A 26,171-nucleotide genomic window follows, 5' to 3' on the forward strand; every position below is an offset into this window, starting at 1 on the left:
ACTAAGTAGTTGGGAGCATGAGACATAGACACACAAAGCTATGAAACATATAAAGATGCAATAAAAATATGAACATAAAAATTATCAATAAAATTATAATCATCATTGTTTCTTCAGGATTGCCTTCATCATCATTACCCTATTCATCAGCATTGTTTCAATTAATCCTTACTGCAATTCTATGATAAAAATAACAGATTAAATTGATAAATAAATAAAATTGAGTTTTATTTATTAACATAATGTGAAAACATTGCAATAGCTGTTTTGTATCAGTGATATTTAGTTTTTCTATCATAATAGAGTTGATAATAGTATTCATACCATTAGTATTTTACAGTGGAAGACAGTGTAAAAAGTTACAAAAATATTTCTCCTTATTTGACAAATAATTCAATGCCTATCTGCAAAAGGCTAACCAAACAGCAAAAACTCCAAAGCCAAATTTTGAACTCTAAAATGTGAGACAGAGATCTCACCAACACACAATTCTCTTTTTATTTTAGATCATGCAAAGATCTGTGATTGCACGATATCATATGCTGTATGCAAAGGCTTCATATACCAACACTACCCAGCTCTGTTCTGTTTTTCAGAGGATTGTTTTATACCTAGCATCTTAAAAAAAAAAAAAAAATCAAGTAGATAACATTCTATAGCTCAGAAACAAACTGGTAAATGGACAGACAAGCACATTAATGGATGAAAGAATAAATGAAATAAATTGGATTAGAAAAGACAATTTTAGGAAGTGAAAATTATCATTTGTTAACATTGGTATAGAACATTTTGTTAAGGAATTACTTACATTTAGCTGATAAATTCATGTGATTTTCAATGAATTATTTTCATTTAAAAAAAAAATGAACCGTGGAAAAACAGGCTCAGAATAAAGTGGGTGAATAACGGTTAACATATAATGAAGAGACTCTTAAAATAAACATTAAAGTAATCTTAATGTTAAATATTAGAACGCATTGTTCAAAAAATTATAGAATTCAAAGAGAAAAAAACATGTTTATTTCAATATATCATAATTTATTTTTACTTACCAACTTTCAGAAAATGACATTCTGAAATGGATGAGGCTATTTAAATAGTAATAACAATATCAATAATCATAATCATAATTAATATAATGTGAATTGGTATACATGGATACAATGCTTCATTCCTAGATATAATTAGAAAATTTTAATGATGCCTATAATTGTGACCATTTTATCAATGTCAGCACATTCTATAATTTTAGTCTAAACTAAAATACGAACCCAACACTTAAAAACATGTCTCTAGTACATTTTTTAAAAATTTCAGTTATTGCTCACATGGAAATGTCAATTACTCATATGAAAATGACACATATAAGGGACAAAATAAACTTCCATAACAGAAAATTATGAAGCACCATATGCCTAAAAACTACAAGTAGAAAAATATGTAAAAATATAATAATAATAATAATAAGGCAGTAAAACAAGATAATTTGAAAATAATGAGTCTAGAAAAACAATGATAAAAAGTAAAGATGATTTACCATTTTAATCATATGGAAGAACAGCTTAGTTATACGTGACTATGCTTTGTATTCTATTTGACTTAAACAAAGGACTTAATGTGTCAAATAGGGGCGCATCAAGACCTCCAGATTTTGTGATTCCAACTTCTTAAATAATAGATTCATCAAATAATATAGTTGTCACTTTACTTTTATATTTATTATTTCAACACACAAATTCATTCTCTTATTTGTAAAAATGCATAGTTCATATTAAGACATATGCAGTATTATAAGTTTACGTAATCATAATTTAGAAAGTTGGAAAAAAATATTTCTAAATTTCAGGCAATGGATTAATAAGAAAAAGTATCATGGTTCTTTAAAATATCAGAATATTGGGGGCGGCAGGATGGCTCAGTTGGTTAGAGTGCAAGTTCTTAAAACAGGATTGCTGGTTCGATTCCCACATGGTCCAGTGAACTGAGCCCTCCACAACTATTGAAGACAACAAGCTGTCACTGAGCTTCTGGAAGGGGCGTCGGATGGCTCAGTTGATTAGAGCACCAGCTCTCAACAACAAGGTTGCTGGTTCAATTTCCACATGGGATGATGGACTGTGTCCCCTGCCACTAAGACTGAAACGGTGACTGGATTTGGAGCTGAGCTGCGCCCTACACAACTAGATTGAAGGACAATGATTTGGAGCTGATGGGTCCTGGAGAAACACACTGTTCTCCAATATTCCCCAATACAACTATTTTAAAAAAAGAATATCTAGGTGAAATGAATCTATTTTACTCTTTAATTCATCTTATTCATTCCTTTATTCCATCAACGTGTTCACTGAACTCATAAAATGTACAACTCACTATGGTATGTTTTTAGGTAATGGTAATTATCACCACTGACTGTCCATACATATATACTTTGGAGACCTTATCCTAATATTCTTAGTAAAGACACATCTAATTGTAGGGTCCAAAGGATGTTTATCGCATTATACTTCTTTAGTTCAATGGAAGTCAAATAAGACTACGTACTTGACACTGATATAAAGAAGAATTGTTCATGAAGTCAGATTAAATAACAAGGGGAAAAATATTCTCCCTCTGGAATAACATTATATTAATTCTTCCTTGATTCTTAAATTGTCCAGACACTATTTACCTTTCTATTTATATTTTTCAGCGCTATACAGAGTCTCATATCTGGTAAATTGAGCATTATTAAGGAAAAACATATAGAAGAAAAGAAATAAGAAATATTATAAATAATGATATGCTCATTTGACACTAGTTTTGAGGGTCTATTACTCTATGCCTCTTCAAACTGTGATGACAAGTTGCTATTCTTAAGCTCCTCTGATGAACAGGAATTATTATAAACAATTTCATCATTCACATGAATGCACAACATGGAGAGGCTAACAAATAAAGAAACAAGAAACATCACTTCTGTAATTTTTTATGATGAAAATGAAAAGAGGTTGATATGACAGAAAGAACGGACGTGGTGTCTGGGAGTCGGGTAAGAACTCTATGAGTATATAACATATATAATAAGTATATAACTATGAGTATATAACATATATTCTAAGTCAAGAAGATGACAAACATAGGAAACACATGGGTAAGAAAGTTACATGAAGAGTGAAATCTTAAGAATTAAAAGCCTACGAAGGAATGCTCAAATAACAGAAGTAAGGTTAGCGTGGGTGATGGTAATAGTAAGAGGGAATTATAACTGTTTGCACTCACTGAGTATTTATTATGTACCAGGCACTGTTCTAAGTACAGTACACTTACTAACTCATTCAATCCTCTGAACTATGAGACAGGTACAACTTAATGCACATTTGACAGAAAATTGTGCAACAGAGCAATGCAAAACACACCAAAGGTTATGCAGTAAGTAAAGATGCACAATTTTAACTCAGGGAGTCTGCCTGTGAAACTTGAGATTTGACTCTTTCCTGTTACACAGAATCACTCGGTAAACATTGTCCAAATCATCTAGAACTTTGGGGATAAAATTGGAATGAAGAAATTAAATGATATGTCTATTGTCGGATAATTATAAACCAGATCATAGCATAATCTGATTTAGCTGTTCTATGGACTTTGGCATCGAGAGCCTAAATATAGAAACGTTACTGAAACTAAGAAGAAAGCAAATTAAGATAAAATAAAAACCAAATAGCAAATACAAAGGAGAAAAATGGAAAGAGAAGAGCCAAGATTTTTCAATCAAGAAATTATGAAGGTGATCAGGGAAGAAAAATAGAGGTAAAAATAGATTAAGAGTTGGAAACAGGAAGCAGCCTGGCACTTAAGAGCCTTTAGTGCATTCTAGGTTTACCTCTGCTATTTGGTATTCGTGTGCTCTTGGACAATTACCAAAACCGTTCTATATCTTTGTTTCTTTATCTGTGAAATAAGTTGAATCATTCCAGTTGGTTTGTAATTCAAAACCTACTGCAAACAAGAAAACTAGTTAAATTCTCCACTGCTGACCTAAAGAAGGAACAGGAAACAAGGGCAGAGCAGGCAAGAATCACATGCTTATGAAGGAAGACAAGAATAGAAATGAGGGATAGATAGAAATTTTACCTTTTATACGTTGAGAAACACTGGAATAGATGATCACTATGGTCTCTAATTTTAAAATTCTATGATTCTATAATAAAAGTTTATATAAAGAGTAAACTTTTTGAAAGTATTTTATGTAAGAAATAGTTTCTCCTATACCTCAAAAATATCTAAGAAGAAAAGCTATTCTTACATGAAAAGCAAAGCAAATTGAATCCGTTAAAATAACTCTAGGGCACCTCTAGGGCATCTGGCATTGAACCCAACACTGTTCCCTGTCAAAATGGGTGCAAAGGAGAGAAACGATAAAAATTGCCAAAAAATATTCACTTACATTAATCTAAGATGGCATCTACTGTTATTGCTGAAGCACTGTTGATATCTGATATGGGGCTATATGACCTTGAGAAAAAAAAGTACAGGAGTTTCTGCAAAGAAGAAAAAAAATGAGTGATATACTTTAAAAAGTGAATTACGGATCTTTTTAAAATTACAATAATTTATTTAAAAAAGTTCTTAGATATCATGTTGAGTATAATTCATTTACAGTATGAATTAAAACATTAGTTGTTTGTGCCACTAATGGCTATTTCCCCAGCTTACAAAACAAAACTTTACCATTGAAGAAAAATACAATTATATTAGAATACATCTAGTGGCCCACAATTATAAAATATGTTTGTGACTCTATGCATCTGTAAATTTACATGAAGACAGCTTTGCATAAAACATATATACAAATATACAAGCACATTATGATGGAGGCTATTAAAATAATATATTGTTTATGACAGTGGTTTTTAAACTAGATTCCTCTAGTAAATCATTTTGCATTGGGATTACAGAGTATTCTTTACTATGAAACTATGGATCAGAAATTTTCAAAGGGAAAGATAGATTCAGCTTCTAAGAATAAATATGTAATACAGAATTAATAAAGGAGAAAACATCAACCAGTCAGAATTAAAAAAAAAAATTAAAATACTCAAGTGCTTTCTTCTCTTCTTGGAGTTTCATCTCCAGTCTCACATGTGATGGAATAGAACCTGAATTCTGTCCCTTTAGGTATTTCCTCTGACCCTGATTTCTCCATATCACTGGATCCACAGTTCTGCATTCTTACTTCTAATTTTCGTTTTGGTTCTCCTTACCTGTGTTCAGGATACTTCCAGCTTGCTTTTATCTGTGTTACACAGCACATCCTGCCTCGAATTCTGCTGCTTATGCTTACACTCTGGAATCTGGAAACCTGAACCCACCTTCTGACTATTCCCTTTGCTGGTACTTTAAAGGTGGCTTCCTGATCGTTTCGTATACTCTAATCCAATAAATTCTGCTGATAATCGATCTACCAGAGAGGTACATTCTTACATTGTCTGAGACACTGAAATGACTATGCTCTCAAATAAATGAGATCGGAAATTTAAGTCTCTGAATTTGTAGCTAAAACTATAAAGATAAAATTGTACACATATAAAATCAAAATAAACATGGGTTTGATTGCCAACTTTATATACTTCAGTTAGTCAGTATAAAATCCTGAGTCAATAAAAAAAGCAATATTTCACTCCGTAGCAGGCACAACTATTATTATTATCCATATAGTTGCCCAAATATTACTCAAATACTTATCAAGATGATAGTTTCAAAAATATTTACTCATATGAGTGAATGACTGAAACATGAAACACGTAAATGTAATTTCTAATATTTGATGCCATAAAAGTTGACTTCAAATAGGACAAATGGCAGCTTTGATTCCTAGGTCCTAGAGGAAGCCTTACTTGCCATGATAATATTTAACCAGTTTCACTCACATCATTGGCAAATGCTCAGATACTCAAATTCAAATTCTGGATTTTGTTTGTTTGTTTGTTTGTTGCAAAATGATATGAATACCATCAGATACTATTTTGATCCATTGCCAGAAAAAATACACAGTAACACAAGGATAAAAACAAATCAATCCATAATAACTGTGCATGTTTAGCATGACTGCTCATTGAATAGATTATAAAATCACTAAAGGAAATATGAGGGCTATGGGAGAACCAAAGAGATAAAACAGTGAAGGGGGCAGGGCAGAAATACCAACAGAATTAAACTTGCTTTTGGACCCTGAAGTTTTTTACGTTCAATATCGGTGCCTAGTTCCATCCACCATGTTTCCTCCTTTTTATACTGGAAAGAAACTGGAGTTTGCTTTGTAACTTAAATTGCAAATTAATAACTTGTATGTAAATGGTATATCTCAACCAGTCCACTGATTATGTTTTCTAAATAAGTACATTCAGCTTCTTTATTCCTTGAACTACTCTGAAAAGTGAAACAATGCAGAGGCTACATTTTTTACAATCTAGTTAAGTAATATGAGATTTAAGTTTTTTCCATGTGACTGTTGGAGAAGATATACTCCCAAAACTTAAAAAAATAATAATTTAGTGGCAAAAATATGATTTTGAAATTTCTTTACTGCTTCAGGCACTTAGTAACAAAAGGTTATATTTTGAAATGTGTCAAGTGCCTCTACAAGGTGTACTGTGTGCAAGTATGTGTGTATGTGTATTGCCTAGAATGAAATCAACTGATATTACCACATTGACTCAGGTATCTGCAGCTGACAGTGCACCCTTCAGGCATTTTGGAAATCTTCAACTAACATTGCAGACAACTGACAGAAAGAGAATGATGAATTAACACACTCAGAGGCATGGATAATAGCAAAGAAAGACTGCTAAGAAAGTTTGAACAGTTGGCTTGTAAATACAATAGGTCTATTAATTTTCATAGAGCTCTCTTAACCTGGAAGATTTAGAAGAAACTACACTCTATCTTAAATATCGTAATCTTGTAATCATAAATTTACAACTATAATGTTGTTTCTAACAATAGTAAAAGCACTAATTGATAAACAATACCTGTGGAATACATAGCTTTTAGTAATAACAATATTGGATTTTAAGTGGTATTGAATAAATGAATGTTCTAATCCGGAAATAACTTGTTATTTTGAATATAAAAAATCCATTCTCAATTCTATAACATAAAACACACTCAAGATGTCCTTGTTTGGTAACACAACTGAACTAGCATATTTTCTTTCAGTTAAAGTATAAAGTATGAGGTACAAAATTAACAGTATTTTTTTACATGTAATTTGCAAACTGAGTAGTGTTTATACCTATTGAGTAAGATGTGTCATTAATAATTCTCCTGAAGAATATTGGTATCATTTCTTCTCTGATGTTTTTCTGTTTTTCAATTCAGTATTTCATTTCAAGAAAAGAACAAAATTGGGCCGGAGTCCAGTAGGAATAGTTGATTATAAATATGAAACGTGGGTATAGAATTAATACTTCTTTGGTAGAAAAGATATATCAAAAATTTCACATGAAATATATTAAAATCAAAGTTAAATATATAGAGATTCGAAAGCCTCTTGAAATATGCTTATGTTCACACTAATTCAAATTATCTCTTTAAGGAAACTTATCTACTATTCCTTAGAAATGCACATAAAAAAAAAAAAAAGAAATGCACATAATATTTGTTCTTTCACTTATTCCTGTGCTTAATCAATATGGTCTTTATTTTTAATAATGAGTTTCATATGTATCTTGCACAAATGTTTTTTTCCCTATATTTTAATATTCTAGCACAGAGAACATACATAATTCTTCATTGCTTACATCTTCCACAATTCTTCCACGTCGCTGAACTTATCTCATATGAACAATGAATAGGCTTTATAAAAATTGAATTGAATTCAGTTACTTGCAGAGAAACTTGGTATTTTAGACCACCAAGCCTCTGGAAATACAAATATTTTGGGGCAGTCATTTGAAGAGTAAGTTGGAGTAACTTTAGCAGAAAAGATTTTAAAGTGACAACAAAGAATACTGCTATATGTTGCTTTCTAGTTGGGCCATAAAATCAAGGTTGGTTGCTAAACAAAACCACATTTGACAAGAGGGAAAAGTAAAGGAATAATTGTAAAATACAAAAATCATATAGCATTTCCACTATATTAAGAAATGTGTATAAAACTGAAAACAACAAATGAACAAGACAAATGAGGAAACAAAAACTCATAGACACAGACAATAGTTTAGTGGCCACCAGAGGGTAAAGGGCGGTTGAGGGGTGGTAGATGAGGGTAGAAGGGATCAAATATATGGCGATTGAAAGAGAACTCACTCTGGAAGGTGAGCATACAATGTGATATATAGATGATGGATTACAGAATTGTACACCTGAAATCTATTTAACTTTACTAACAATGTCAGCCCAATAAACTTTAATTGAAAAAGTAAATGTGTTTTAATTGCTTACATAAAAACATCACCTTCCTAGCGTACATAGGTGAATTATTCATTCGCAAGAGTTAACATTGCTATCTGACATCACAAAACTACTTCCCACTAAAAAAACCCACATTACCTGCAGAAATATTGTGTGGCTCATATTGCTAGAGGCAGATCTGACTTATGCACCTCACTGTGACATGTCGACCACTTCCTCCAACAATTGATTGCATAAGTGTCATAATACCCTGAAAAACACACTATTTTTCTTATTGCAAGACAGTCACAATTCTAAAAAATGGCAGCATTTCAGCCAAGAAGGGAAGTATTAAATCAAAACTCAAAATGCCAGTAGTTTTTATATAGCCTAACCTTATTAAAAGATATTTAAGGAAGTCCTATAAAAAGTCTTATAAAGGCATATGTCATATTAAATTTAAAAGAAAAAAAATGAAAAAATAAGCAGTTTTTTATGAGTGCTCATGAACTAACTTTTCAATTCTTACAATAGTCCTTTTTAGTACTATTAACATTCCCATTGTAGATGAATGACTGGGCACAGAGAATTTAAGTAAATTTCTTAAGATCACACAGCTAGCATAGAAAACAGCTCTTAATTCAGTCTCTGCTTTTAATAAAATTTCAGAGTATAGTTCATTAAGTCCTCATGAATTAGGTCAAATTATAGTTAATAGACTTTTTCAGTATTGCAATTACTACAGCAATTTCACCTTGCAACTAAGAAAAAATTTGTCTTAATCTTCCCTGAACTTTTGCTTGTTAAATAACTGTCACTAATTCAATACACTCGTGACATAAAAAAAAAAAAAAAATGCATATCTCCACAATAAAAACATTTCCTGGATCTGAGATGATGAGAAAGGTTATTACATACTAATTATTTATTACTTGCTAGAGTTGACACATTAATTTGTTTAGGTCTAATCAATAACATGACTTTTTATATTTTGTAAGTATTTGGATTTTTGCATATACTATTATTTATGTGACACGTATCTCTAAGTTATAATAAGAATTTATAGGAAATACACTAGGAATAAGTAAAAGGGACTACTTTTTAAAGTCAGTAGAAGTGAATTCTCACCCAGAATTTGACCAAATATGTCAGGTGACCTTAGACAATTTATTAAATATTCCCTTTATCTGTAAAATAAAAAGACTGATGTAAATTATAGTCAAGATTCATTTCAAAATATAGATGATTTCAAAATGTTTTAGTGTATATTCAATAATTGTTTTACTCTAATTTTTTTGTTCTCCCATACACACACTTTATATGGCTCTGTGGTTTTAGTTAGAGAAACAAATCAGACACAATTGCATTCTTTTGTGGAAATATTGCAGAATTTAGAATCCAGTTTATAACGTTGTGTGCAAATTAGCAGCTTCTTGCATTATGCAATTCGACTCTCTGTGCCATTTATAGTTTCTTCAGATTATAACCAATTCTTCACCTATTGAAGCAAAATTTTGCTTTGCGGGGACAATAAGCAGTGTGAAAAGACAGTAGTCTGAGAGCCAGGCAGACCGATTTTCTGTCAAAGCTATACTGTCATCAGTATTTCTCCAAGCTTGGGCAAGTGCCCTTACACCTTACATTTCAGTTTTTGTTTTTTGGGGTCTTTTTGTTTGTTTCTTTGTTTTAATCTGTACTTTTTTCCAACTTTGAAAAGTTTCCTGGGAAATATATGGCAGACTCTTAATAAAACTAACTTCATGATGACAATTTTATGATCAGTTTTTGTTTTGATGTGATAAGAAGTATGCTGAAAAAGTATAACCAATGGATATTTTAATGTATTCAAATTTTCTGAAAAGCAATGCTCTACATTGGCTTTTTTTTTTTTTAATGCAGTCACTGAGATTAAAGAAACTATATTCCAGTGAATGAGAAATTGACTTAGGGTATAAAGATGGTACCAAAGGATAGTTATAAATTATCACTACATCTAAGTCAACTACACAACATTATTTTTCTCTTTTGCCCAATCTCTGAAAGGTCTGTTATTAACACTTTCTCAGTAGTGTAGATGTCACACTATGGTGAAACTTCTAAGTTTGTAGATCACATAGAATTTTACCTAGTAATGAAATAGCAAAATACCAAATAACTGAAATGTAACAATGATCAGGATATATGTGTGTGTGTGTATATATATATATATCCTAATTTATAATTGCTGTACTTCAATTACTTTATAATATGAAAAATATAAATATTATAAGAATGTAAATGTAAATATAAATAAATGTCTTATATTTATATTTACATTTATTTATAAACATTATAAATTTGTATACATATAATTATAAAATATATAAACAAATACAAGCATATATTATTTATAAACATACATAAAATACTCAAACATATATAAGACATGTAGATATATATTTTCTTATAAACAATAAAATTCACATATAGTCATGATGAAAACTTTACCTATGTTTAATTTATTGTAACATATGCTAACACTTTACCTACATTAACTCATGTATTCTTCAAAACAACTATGGTTCCTAGTTGATGGGTTCACAGAATGAGAAAACTCTGGACAGAGAGATTGTGACTTTCCTAACGTCACATGACTTCTAGGGAGCAGAGCCAAGATTTTATTCCAGCAATCAGACTCGGGTATAATTTCATTTTCATCACATTCTTTTTCTTTGAAAAATTAATATTCAATAAAGTTGTACATGTCATTAACAGCATGTTAGATGATCTTCAAGACAGTGTGGTACAGGCATAAGTTTAGACGTACAGATCAATAAAATAATAGAATTCAGAGAACAGAAATAAACCCTTATGCTTATGCTCAATTGACTTCTGACAAGGATTCCAAGATGATTTAATGAGGAAAGGATAGTACTAGGGTAACTGGATGTCCACATGCAAACAAATAAAACCATTGCACTTTTTCAAACCATACTCAGAAAATTAACTCAAAAAGGCCAAAGATACAAATGTTAGAAGCAGCAGTATATAAAGTTCTTTGGATAAAAATTAGAAGTAAATCTATGTGATTTTGGTTTACAAAAAGCTTTCATAAATATAATATCAAAAATATCAACAAAAGATAAAATAGATTAAATTGAACTTCATCAAAATTTAAAATGTGTACTTTAAAAAATACCATGAAGAAAGTGAAAGACAACCCAGAGAATAAGAGAATATTTGGAAATTACATATGTAATAATAGATTGTATCTAGAATATGTATACTACCCTTTCTCCTCAAAAATATATTTTTTTTTAATTTGAAGTAGGCAATGAATCTTGGTATATCTCCAAAGATTTATACAAGTGGCCCATAAATCCATGAAAAGATTCTCAGCATTAGTCATCAGAGAAACAAACATCAAAGCCACAAGAAGATATCTCTTTACACCCATTAAGTGGCTATAATTTTTTAAGTTAATTGAAAAAAAAGTTTTTAAATAGTGGTGGAGAGTAAGTGTGAAATCGGAACCCTCATATACTGCTGGTGGTAATGTAAAACTGTACAGTCACATTTAAAAACAGTTTGGTTCCTCAAAAAGTTTAAACATAGTTTCCATATGACCAAACAATTCTACCCCCTAGATATGTACTCAGAAGAAAACACTGTTATGCATGTATTCAGGGAAAAAGGAAACCTGTTTACACAGAAACTCAGACTAAAACTTCATAGCAGAAACATTCATAAAAGTCAGAAAAACAGAAACTGCCCATGTTGAACAATTACAGCAGCAAGGGAATCCCAATGAACTTGGCTTTGCCTTACTATCTCTGTAAATGAAGAGTCCCAGAAATTTAGTAGTTCTGCTTCAAGTGGTGGAGTGGAAGATAAAATTTTCACCAAAGAGACAGGTGTGGCTTTTTCATGCAAAACCATTACGACTGGAACCAGTCCAGTTGCATTCTTGAATATAGCATTTCCCACAAGTCACTAGTGAGACTTGTTGGATGCTATTCACTGTATTAGTCATTGAGTCCAAGACAACCCACCACAAAATGGGAATATTAGACCAGAGACTCAAATGGCTTCTTTGGCTCAGGTATTCAGTTTCAACAACATTCTAGTAGCAAGTCAAGAGATGCTTTTCAGAAAAGTTATATGTGGTAGCTTTCTATAACTGATCCTGTCAAGGGCACAACACATCCAAAACTCCAAAGGTAATTTCGGTGAGGTTTGACTCTGTTTGCTAGAGGTTCCAATCATCAAAACATCAGTAACAAAAACTCAAAAATATCGTTAGCTTTGGCACCCCAAATGCACAAGCATTTCTGTATATGTAGCCTTTATCAATTAGGAGAATTCTCTTTGACAGTTAACACTATGGGGAAGATGGAACATGTAACACAAGAATAATCGCATATCACATCAATTCTTACCACGCATTCAGAGATAGAGGAAACAGCAACACACATTACATTGCCTAAAGCCCAAACATATATAAGACACATACAAGTTCATGCTAGTGTCCTTTCTTGGCTGAAAAACTTGCTCAGGTCTCTTCATCAAATTTGTGCAACTCCACTCCTCATAGAACAAAGTAGGATGTAACTTTTATCCTTCCATCTATGAAAGCCATTAAAAGATTGATTCACTCTTGTCTTCAAATTTCCCCACGTGTGTATGGCCATCAGTCACTCTTAGGAATTAGGAGAAATCAGCCCCACCACTAATGATCTTTCACTTGAAAATAGCTGAAGAAAGAATAGAAAGTGGAGGAGGGCTAACTGCAGGGAGAGAAACATTACCCAAGTGTGTTGCGAAGATAATTTACTTTTAGTTTCAAGCATGATGTGCTCGTTTGATGCTCAACAAAACATTCAATAGTTTTGTTCTATCCAAAGTTCCATATTGGTTGTATGGTCATTATCACTGACACCATCAATTTCAGATTTGAGGACACTTTGATTTATTAATCACAGCCACATCACTTTGCTTTTCTGTTGGAAACACACAGTTTTGCACTTTTTGGCTCACCCAGTAGTGCCTTTTTAAAAGAAGTTCATCTTTATTCAGGTCATTTTCTGTCCCATTGTCCTAATAGTATCTCTTACATTTCTTGCAGATTTTAACATACAAGCCAGGAATGTCTTTCATGTCAGAAGGGGTGATTGCAAGAACTTATCTAGATTTATTTGGGTTTGTTTCCTATTCCCTAGGGAATCTACTTCATTAGTATTTTAATCCTAATCTGAGGCAACAAAATCCAAAATACTATTTGTGATTTCACATGAGCATTTGTCAGTCTCAGGGACTTTCCTCAGGAGTGTCAAATCTGCCCTAGGGTAGCCCATACTCAATGCTAATAACTCTACGACATTGTATTGCCTTTTTCTGAATGAATCTAAGATTGTCATGACAGATTATAGAAAGGTCTGATTTGGAAAGCGGCCCAGGTATTCCGGAAAATAGCTGTAAAACAGCTATTCTTCCTGTAGAAGCCTTATGCATCCCACTTTCTCCTCTCCCAATGACTCAAAGCTGTAAAAGTGCTGCGGTTTTCAGCCCATAGTGGTCTTGAATCCCCTCCTTTCATTTATTTATGCAGATAACATATCTGTTGAACTGTTTTCAGATAAGGTGGGGAGGTAGTTAGGCCACAAATTTATGTCCATCCAGAATGAAATCTTAGTAGTAATTACAATAGATCTGAGCTAAAAGCCAGGTGGCAAAGCAGTTCTCCTGTGGAGAGCAGAGTTATCCACAATCAGGACACCATTGAGCAAGTTGATTTTTGCATCGTTTTCCATCAATCAATCAGTGGTCACTGCCTCAATTCCCCCTGAGTAAAAGTCAACAAAATGCTGAGCCATTTATTGCCAACTGTTCATAAAATTGATCTATATGCTCACTACTGATTTCCATGGATTCTGTAAGGTCCTGTGAATCACCCAACAGATTCTCACTCTTCTTCTTCAAAAGTGTCATGGCTCTGTGGGTCTCCAATCCTTCATACCTAAATTGTCAAGAAATAGCAAAGGTCTGAGATTTTACCCTTCTTGCCAACTAACAGGTTAGCATGCCCAATTTCATAAATGCTGTAACAAAACCCCATCCTCCTGGGTCAGAGATGGAGGTCGATATTACTCACAATACAGCAAGAGGCATGAGAATCAACATATGATTTCCACGTATGTGCAATGAAATATAGGCCCAAATAGACCCCTGTACATGTCGTGGGTTGCATTAAAGGAGTGAGAAACCTGAGTTTAGGAAGCACTTATCCTTTAGCAGGCCTACCCTTTGCTTTGGATGGAAGCATTTATTACACTAGACAGCAAACATGTCTGCTTTGCTCCAGAGGGATATACTATTACTATACTCAAAGGCTATAGCAAAACTGACTTTTGCCTCAAGGAAATATGTATTTACCGATCGATCAATTGATACATTGATAGAGATAGAGATATATAGATATAGAAATATCTCTAAATCTATATCTATATCTTTATCTATATTTATATATACATATACAGAGGATTCCAAAAAATGTATACATATTTTAAGAAAGGAAAACACTGTATTAAAATTACACTAATGGTAACCACTTTGAGCATCTTTTGTAATTGCAGAAGTCAAATGTTACTTGTATTCATCTTTTGTTATCAGCGTATATTGAGTATTGCAATTTTAATAGTTTTTCTTTGTGTATACATTTCTTTGGCACTCTGTGTGTGTGCGTGTGTGTGTGAGTGTGTGTGTGTGTATGTTACAAGCCCATTTACCATATAGTTTTAAAAAGATAGTCTGGAACAATGGGCAGAGTTGTCTCAATATGTGCAAAATACAAAACAGTCATGGAAAATAACTTCTCCGAAACCCACACATGCATTTTATTTAGTTATTAGTCATATCTCTATAAACTCAAATTATATTTCTGAAGGATAGCAGGTATTTTAGAAAAATGAGAAGTATGCAATTTTCTCATTAATAATGTATCATTCCTTAAAATATTTATGAGGATTTAAAAAATGAATTATTTCCCTTAGTATGCATAACAATTAAATTTAATAAAATAATCAGCACAAAAGTCAAACACTTTTTTGATATAAAAGTACGATGTATGGGGACATTGAAACTATTGAAACTATTCTTTGAAACTAGTCATTGAAACTATTCTTTTAATATCATTTTCTTGAACTTTCTTTTCAACAACATTGCTTTAAAAATCCATGTCCTTGAATCATAGCACAAGTTTAGAGATTATTAAGTACAAGTCCATTGTTTTAAAGAAAATGAGGAAACTGAGGAAAATTGAGGTTAAAGGTGATGTTGTGCTAGAATAAGTTAATGGTTAAGAGTGCTGCTTTTCTGGACAGTTATCCTCTAATTCAGCTGCTATGAAAAATTTTCCCCGTATTTCTCATTTGCTATAGAAATATGGAAATCAAGAATGAAGAATTATATATGTACAACATATATATATATATATATATATATATATATATATATATATTCACATACATGTGCAGAATAAGAAAAAAAGTTAAATTCATGCCAATAAGTTAATGTATGCAAAATGTTATACATTCCATTTAGCAGGAAATGTACACTGACATTAAAAGTTCCATTTAAATGAATCAATGCCACTATACCGTGAAGCTAGAAAGGATCATCTACATGTATAAAAATTTCAGATCTCAACATAGACATATTTAAAATTAGGTCAAAACATAGACTATGTGTTCATCCATTATGTAAACTGCAGAATGAATTAAAAGTGGAAAATTAAGATTTGTAAAATCTTTATTGAAAAAACATAAAATAATTTTCATTTTGCATCTTTAATCGTGACAGTTTTATTAGCATAACAGTCCAGGACTGCTTAGAGAATGTATAAAATAAAGTGAAAGAAAAATTATCTTCTCATAAAGAGTTTACAAAATATATTAGGGACGCAAAACCAAGAAAGTAGGAAATATCGAAAAATAATAGAGTCATATATTATAAGAGTAAAATAATACCGTAAAATTCATACATACTGGGAATTATTTTTATCTAATATTGATTTAATTATCAGGCTACAAGCATTGGTTAGAAATATCTGCTCTCCACCTGTAGTGGGTTCTAGATGTGATCTTTGTCCAAGATTCACCATCCATCTTTCTCTTTTCCTGTCTGTATGATCTTCCTTTCTTCCTTTTCACCTAGAAATGCTTTAACTAAAGACAATAAGATATATGTGACATTAAGTCTTACTCCAAATCATTTTTAAATAAAATGAGATTTAAAAGTCAATTTTAAGTAAAGTTTAGTATATACCATAATCACTAGCTAGATATCATGGTTTTTAATTCAAAATAAGTATTCACCACATTCCACTCAAAATTGATGTTATTAAAATTTTATGTTGCCTTTCCACATTTTTCATATACATAATTGACTCGTACTGAATAATTTCTGAACTATACATATATGTTTCTATATGCATTGTATATATATTTATATATGGATAAATTATACACCAAAGATTAAGTATTTACTATGCCTCAGTTACTATTTTGTTTGAGGCTCATAGGAATAAAAGATTTGAAAAGGTAATGTTTCCTGTTATTAAATAAATTACATGGTATATACAGTATAAGAATAGCAGATATACAAATAAGTAATTTTTAAACGCCGATGAATTTTACATGTTTGAGGTGTTTTGGGGATTAATTCCTAATTCTGACTACCTTGATATATCTTTCCCGGTAACTTAAAATACTCAGATTCAAAAATTCTTGAACACCAGTAGGTCAATCTTTCTACCCAATAGCTTCTACTTTCCCTCATGGCTTCATATCTTCTCCCTCTCTTCCCCACCTCCCCCACCAAACTCTTAAGTGACTCTATGCATTTGTCTTGCTTGGCAGAACTATCACTGTGTTAAAATATAACTGTCCTTAAATTCTTCACAGTAAAATTGAAGGAATAATACATTAAAAATTCAACTTGATGGTAAACTTCAAGTTCACGATCAATAATGGGACTAATTTCAGTTGACAAAGATAATGAATATATGTATTTACACACGTATCTAGACAGCTAGTAAATATATGTATTACACTAACCATGTATACATGGATCTCTATAGTTATTTCTGTATCTATCTGATGACAGACATCTATCTGATGACAGATGATTGAGTTAAACATGTAAATGTATATATATATATGTATATATATATACATATATATATATACATTTATATATACATTCATTATCTCCACTCTAGCATCACAGACTTTCTTACAGCCTTCTGTGCTTGCTTATTTATACCTTCTCACTCTGACAGTGAGAAATCTGGCCCCTATTATCTACTATTATTTACATATTTGATCAACTCTAGTATACATAGAAAGTAATTTCAGAATTTATAGCGTATCCCTGTATTCCTCTAAGAAATAAATTTACAAAGTTTATATTTAGTTTTCTTTTTCCCTTAGTCTTACAGTTACTCATTCAAACAGTATTCCAAAGTTACTTTTCCTCCCACACTCTTCAATGTCTCACAATTGGATTTTTCACATTCAGCATTCCATGCTGAGACTCTTGCAATCTGTTTTTTTAATTTTATTTTTAATTTGCATATGGAAACTTTCACTCTTTATAAGTTTTAACAAATGCAAAAAGCCATACATCCAACACCACATATGCCACATAACACTTTGCTTACTTTAAAAAAAGAATATTAGATGTAGTGGTAAGTTAATAAACCTGAGACAGAATGAAAGGTGTTTTTTTTTTTTTTTTTGGAATGGAAAAATTAAAAGTAATACATTCAATTTTAAAAAACAGGAAAATATATCAATGGGGAAAAGACAGCAAAATGATATCAGTGAAATATATACAAAAACCCTTAAATAAATATAAGCATTATAAATATATACTCAAATACTATATCACAAAGTGAAAGTTGCAATAAATAAAAAAAAATAGAGATAGGATGGATGTTGTAAGTGAGGTGGGAATTAGTTGTGGTATTATATAGAGAAATAAAAAAAATCACTGAGAAGTTAGAATATGGGCAAAAACTTTTAGAAAATGACAGACATACATATTCATGGAAGGCTATTACAAGCATGTGAAAGAAACCTTTAGAGTTGCACATCTACTAGCCACAAGTGGCTATTTATATTTAAATTAATTAGGCTTAATTAAATTTAAAAATTTAATTCTTTGAATGAATGTCAGTGCCTTGTAACAATATATGCATAGCACAGATTACATACTATTTCCGTCCTTGCAGAAAATTCTTTTGGGAAGCACTGGGCACATACCTGCCGCTTGGAGAAACAGCAAGGTGGTTGGAATGAAACTTAGTAAGAGGAGAAGAAGTGAGCAAGTATATGAAAGAGTAAGTGGCACAGATAAAACACTTATGTGAAGGAATTTGTTGGGAGAACCAGTCTGCCAAGGAACTTGAACATCCCTGCACATTCTTGCTGAGTTACCCAGATTGAAGAGTAATCCTTAGAGTAAGCAGTCTGTGTGACTAGTAACATAAGCAACTAAATAGATCAAAGTCACCACAGTGTGACAGCTTTGTAACTACATGCTCCCTGGTGGGAGAGGGACTGGCTGTTTGCTGCCAACTATAATGTGTGTGGCTTGCTCAAAAAATGCTAGGACCTTGGGCCTGGGTTCTTTTCCAATTCAGCCAAAGGCATGTGCAGGTATCATCGGGCTCTCTGTGTGACACCCACGGGACTTGAGACCAGGCACACCTACATATATATTCTGACACATCTACTGCTTGCTTTGTCAAGAGTAATAAAGGCATTTGTCTCACAAGAGTGCCAGTATCCAGGAAAGGGTTACAGACTAACTCATTAATTTGTGTGATAGTCAGATGCCTTGCCCTCAGGATTGTCATTCGTTGGTTACTCAATCAAACACTAATTCAGGTACTGATGTAAATGTATTGTGCAAATGTAATTAAAATTACAGTCTTAAAATGAGATTATCTGGATTATTCTGTGGGCTCAATGTAAGTATTTGAAAGCAAAGAAAGTTCATTAGTTGAAATCAGAGAGATATGGTGAAAGAGTAAAGCAAAACAGATGAGGCCAAAGGGAAGCAAATTTATCATGAATATCATAAATAATGGATTCAGATAGTCTTGTAAGAATTTCTATTGTGACCCAATAAAATGAGTAAAAATGAAAAATTCTAACTAATTTATGGCAAGAATTTAGAGTAACTGAAACTCGGGCACACTGCTGTTGGAAGTGTAAATTAGTCCAACCACTTTGGAAAATTGGAAGCATAAAGTTGAGCACATGCATTTCTTATGATTCAGTAATTCTACTCTTATGCATACATCCATCAGAAATGTATATATATGAAGATAGGTACTACATATTCATATTAACATGGCTCGTAACAGCCCCAAGCTGAAAACTACTCAAACGTCCACCAGCCGTTAAATAAATAAATTGTGACATATTAAAATATTCAATTCTCTATTGCAAGTAGAAGGAATGATTTTCCTACATATGCAATAATACATGAACTGCTCAAATACACTCTTTTACAAAAGCTAAACACACACAAAAAAGTGTGCACTGTATGAGTCCATTTATGTAAACAACGAAAACAGGAAAAATTGCCTATTCTGTTATCACTGTGGTTAATGACTGGAAATCACTGTGGTTAATGACTGGAAAGAACAGCGAGGCCAGCGAGACCAATGTTTTATTTTTTGAGATGTGGGCTGGTTACATAGGTGGGTTCAGTTAAGTAAAATTCACCCAGCTGTGAATTTATGATTTGCGCCATTTTCTTTATGTATATTATTTAAAATGTATATGATACAGCATGTATCTCAAAGTAGTGGAGAAGGAAAACAAAATTCAACTCTTTTTTTTTTCTGGACAAATAAAATCTAAAATATTAGATAGATAGAGATTCATAAATTAATATACACAAAGATAAATTCCAGAGGCATTCAGATATATTATTTACTGCATTAAGATACATGAAATGTGTAAATACACAATGCAAGTACTGCAGAGTATGTGTGAGCATCAGAGATATCTGATTATATGAGGTGAATAGATTAAAATGGAGAAGAATAAGGACACTTGGAACCTGATTCCTGGCTTCTAATGCCATGAATTATCAAATCAAAGACCACTAAATTTGGAATGTAGGGTAATATAGTTTAAATCCTACATATGTAGACTTCTGCATTTGTGGCACATAGTACTCACCAGTGCCAGCTCCAAACTACTGCAGGTTTAGTGAAGCATACAATTTCACAATGTCCTGGCATACAAACACCAAATGTCCTGATAAAGAGAGCATTTAACATTCTACTGGAACACCATAAAGTGAATCGATATCAATATTCACTTGGTCAGTCATTTGGTGGTGTCTTTATAGACATAGAGATGCTTCTTCTTTCTGGTAAGAAAAGGGGGGGGGGGCATCACATACCAATTTTTTAGGATCATTCTCATCTACTCAAGTTTATTTTTTATGATAGTTTATGGAAATTTTATCACAACCTCTGCTCTAGTACTCCTATGCTACTCTGCTGCTACTGTGTTCTCAGATTGAGTCTTGGTAAGTGTATTCATATCCTAGGTGAGTTCTTTTCATCTACCTGAACCTATGGTAAGTGTATTCATATCCTAGGTGAGTTCTTTTCATCTACCTGAACCTATTTTGAACAACTATACCTAAAATAAACCAGACTGGAACTACAGTATGAAGGGATTTGACCTAGAGATTGAAGTATTTGTTCTTTATTTTGTAGAACAGAAAGCCACTGATTGAACATTTTACATTAATCAACATGAACAAATTAGTGATTTAGAAAAATATAAATAGTAACGCAACTTAAAAATAGTTTATAGTTGATTGATACAAAGTAAGTAAAGAGGAAATAGTCATATCCACATTGCTAAGAACATCATCTAATATGGCAAAATGAGAACTAAGAAAAATATAAAAATAAGGTGGAACCATTTATCTTTGTGAAAAAGATGAACAAAACTTGATGTGTAGCAAATATGGCGTATTATCACAGAGATTAAACATGCTACAGTGAGTATAATTATCTGATAAGGGAAGAAGTGTTTGGCTTATCTACCAATAAATACATGAAAGTCAAAAATTTGGTAGATCAATGATTAAAGGGGGTTTCCAAAAATTCATTTGGGGTATGTATGGGAGTGGGGAGCGGGCAAGTACAGTAGGTAGCTAGTTATGAAGACATACACACACGTTAACATTTTGTTAATCTAGGTAAATATTAAAATATCTATAATTGGAACATTTCATATCCACTAACCAGTCCTCCATTAAGTATTCATCTTCTCAATATTTTTACGAAATGATTTTAATAATCATTTATGTAACCTGTACATAAAGCAATATGTTAGAAATAAGTCCTACACCACATTTTTTCTATTAGCTTCTCCATACTTCTTCCAAATAAAAGCTACTTCTACCAGGTTCTTATGTGTTCTGCCATACACACTCTGCTCATATAGAGACATGTACAAAAATATTCACCACAAATAGCCTATTATACGCACTGCTAAATACCTCATTCATTCATTTAACAATGTGTCTTAGACATCATTCCTTATGTAAATATAAAAAACTGCTTTATTTTTCTAACAGCTACATAATTTTCCATGCATGAAGAAAGGATTTTTAAGATCACATCACTTCTCAATATTAAGCAACACAGTTATGAATATCTCTGTTACACGAAAATGTTCATGTTCTAGTATGTTATAATTATAACATTGTTATAATTCTTAAGCGGTAATTCAGAAGTTTATAAATCTAGAACATATCTAGCATTCTTATATTATATATGAATAATATGCTTAAGTAGAACATCACATTAAGCTTAAGATTACACATAAATCCTTTAATAATAATATAACTTTAGGTTTAAATACCATAGTATTTAATACCTTGGGCCGTAGCAGTCATTTGGAAGTAAACTGACTCTCCTATTAATAAAAATAAGTAAATGAAAATATAGCTGACATATTGTTTGCCAATTTCTGTAGTGTAAATATTCCCACTATGGCCTATTTCAACCTACTGGTGATTTTAGAAATTTTTGGAATATTTAATAAATGTCCCTGAAGAGCCTGGACCAACTCGAACATACCATTGTGAGTCAGTCACTTAGATTTATATCTCAGCTCTACAAATAATTAGGTGGGATACTTTTGGTTATTTAATTTCCTAAATACATTGTTCTCATTTCTAAAAAGAGGCTTTACATAGAGCCTGCCTCATAAAACCAGTTCAAGGATTACTTGATGTAATTCCTTACCATCAATTTATACTTCAGCTCAATACAGTGAGTTAAGCCCAAACACATTTGAAACAACTCCCCAGATATTTTCAGTTACCTCTGACCAGTGACAACTAATGAATATATTTACCTTACTTGACATTTTGCTACCTCACATCTTGAAAGATTTGTCTTTCTTGGTCACCTTTGCATTAATATCGCCTCCAACTCCTAATACACCTAACTATTCTTTTTTATAATCTTTCATGGGATTTCCTTTTCCTACTCACCTTTCAGTATTGATACTCATCAAGTTATATCTTTAAACTTCTTCTCTTCTCATTCTACATAGACACTATGAGAAGGTTACCTAAATGTGTAGCTCCACCTTCACCATTAATGATTATGGCTCCCAATTTTAATTGGTGAGGTAAAATTTATATTAAAGTTTTTTTTTTTTTTTTCAATTTGGCAGAAATTTTGCTGGGACCTAAGAATAGAAATATGGAGCAGTACTTTCTTTCACAAAAACTTCCTATCTACTAGAGGAGACAAGGAGGCAAACACAATTTTGATTTGTTATGACAAGTGCTATACCCCGGATATACTGAGCTACTTTTCATTACATGTATATGATATACTTCATCAAACCAACTATTTCTTAGCTTCTTCATTATTTCCAATCCCAAGATTAACTATTTCAAAGTCTGCCCTGATTTTCTCAGATAGACAGAGGGAGTCTGTTCCTGATGCTCCTATTATACCTTGTGAAAACTTTAAATGAATTACTTTTACTGGGTCATATTTATTTATATTTATATATTTCCCTATTTCTTCATTAGTGTGTGAGACACTTGAAGACTCACAATATATCATGATAAATTTAGAACCTAGCATAGTACCAGATAAAGAGGAAGTACTCAATCAGTAAAATTCTAATTGAATTAAAGAAGTTTAATTCCATGATATCCAAGAAATTTAAGCATGGAAAGGGTGATTAAATTAAATAACTTTACATATTCCTTCCAATTCTGAATTAGAGTAAAATAATTTTTTGATAGCAGAATTGTGGATTTTTGTCTCATTTTTAATGAAGGAGTATTTCTGCTATAGAAATGGACAGCAACCAAGTGCTAGAAAACAGGCCCAAGAAGTTCATGTTCACCTGGGCAATGCATATTTATTTTGTGCCAGTCAAAAACATCTTTATTCATCTGTATATTTGTTATCTAACATGCAAGCAGAGTGTTCTTGAATGGGGCTTATCTACCCCTTCCAATAATTATGTTGAGAAAGTGAAGCATTATTTTGTTTCTACAGAGGGGAACAAAATAAATCGTATTAAAATAATGCATTGGGAAGTAATACAATAGAAAGTAATAGGCATTAGTTTAGGAGCTAGAGAAACCTTGGTTTACAAATTTTGACTCCTATGCAGGAATGTATTTGGCCTTCTTAAAATAATGAACACACGTGGTTGTATCAATGTATACCAATGTATATAATGCATGTAAACTAACCAACAATGCCCAAACTATAACTGATAATATCATCATTGTTAGTGTGTGAAATTTCATTAAGTTTATATAAAGGATATAAAGAACATTCCTTTTCTCCCCTTCTATGTTTATTTATTGTCCTTATTGTTGTTCTTATTGTTATTATTCACTTATTGCCAAAAAGGCAGTAGATATTTTTAAAAATAGAATCGAACAAGGAGTTGTGCTCTCAACTAAAGGTCAGGCTCTAACAAAAACATATTTTCCCTGTTTACTGAGAAATATTTTATGTGCAGTAGCTACAAAATCATTGCTCATGTCAAGAAAGATTGCATCTATTGCTTTCCTTTGATTGATCAGGTTTAGATTAGTTTGATAGAACTTGTACTTTAAAAAGCCATTGCTACTATTAACTAATTCCAGAGGTAAATTACCTCCATAAAATAGACCATTTCTCCTGCTGATTGGTCAGGAGGCAAACTTTCTGGCAAAACTAGAAAAGTCCTACTCACTCCATACAAGAAAAGGTGCCAGTTATTCTCTAGGTGACTAAGCAAATAAACAATAATTCTCAGTTGTATTTTTGCCCTTCAGAGTAAATTTTTCTCTTCCAAGTACTGATAAATTTATTTTGTAACATACTTTTATTTTCATTTTTTGAGTAAAAGCCTTAAATTAAGGGATGAGTAATTTTCAAGGATTACATATTTTCTTTTATTTCAAAATGTGGGCACAACATTGTCTCTAAAACAAAGTATTTAAAATATTTTCAGGGTATCCTGCAGAAGATGGCAAAGCAGGTAAATGCTGTGCTCACTTCCTCCCATAACCACATCAAAATTACAGCTAAGTTACAGAACCTCCACCCTGGAGAACCACCTAAAGACTAGATGAACAGAAATCCTATAACTAAGGATATAAAAATGTCATATCGTGACTGGCAGGAGGAGATGCAAAATGGCCTGGTCCAGCACCCATGTGCAGAAGTTATGAATTAGGAGGGATATTGCAGCTATGGAGGTTCCCACCATAAAGCAAGAGGTCCCACCCAGCCTCACACGTGCCTACCAGCCTGGAGCATTAGAGTTGGGAAGAGAATGTCCACTACATCCGGATGTGAAAATCAGTAGGGATTGAGCCCAATGAGACAAAGGGCTGCTATAGACACAGATGTGCTCTTGAAGCCCTCAAACACAGACTCACTTACTCACAAGCACTTGCCCTAAGCTCCAGAGAAGGAACAGTACCTGAAAAGTGCCAGGGACATATAAGGAGGAACTAAACTGTCTGGCTGTGGAGTGAGAGATGGAGGGGCAGCTCACTCTGGGACTAAAGTCCTGGCAGGCACCATTTTTCCTTTGTCGAGTGTTCCTCTTACCCAGCCTGCACACACAGGTGGGCACTAAATATGAGTCTCCATTAACCTGACTAACAGCTCTTGCTTCACCCTGGTGATTCTCTGAGACCCTACCAACCAAATTTACATGCCTAAATCTCTTTCAGAGACTAAACCACACAAGCAGCTGGCCTGGTCCCATGCTATAGATTCTCCTAAAATATCTGAAAGGTCCACAAAACAAGCTCAGCTGGGCTTTGCATATGCTGCCCCTCTTATTAAGCTGCCCAAAGCCTGGTACTAGTGGCAGCCAACCTCCGTTCACAGCATAACTTCTCTCAGATACCTCCAAGTGCAGCATAGGCAGCTACCAACTGCAGGTCACTTTCTAGCTCCTACCAGATGACCCTGGGAGGACACAAGCACTGTGCTGGGAGCCACTCCCTGGGCCCCAGAACCAACACACTTTATGATCAATTTATTTCAAACGATACCAGAGCACCACCCAATTAGTGCCATAGATGAAACACTCAAAGGGTGGACTTGGCAGGCACCAAAGTCCTGTTGAAGTAAATCCTGTCCCGTGGGGTCAACCCTTGCATAATAGCTTGTCTGCTGTACTCACAGCCAGTCCTCACAATCAGCCTGAGGATAAATCCACTTATGTGCCAATAGC

The sequence above is a fragment of the Rhinolophus hipposideros genome (assembly GCF_964194185.1).
Source record: "Rhinolophus hipposideros genome assembly, chromosome: 4".
Lineage (NCBI taxonomy): Eukaryota > Metazoa > Chordata > Mammalia > Chiroptera > Rhinolophidae > Rhinolophus > Rhinolophus hipposideros.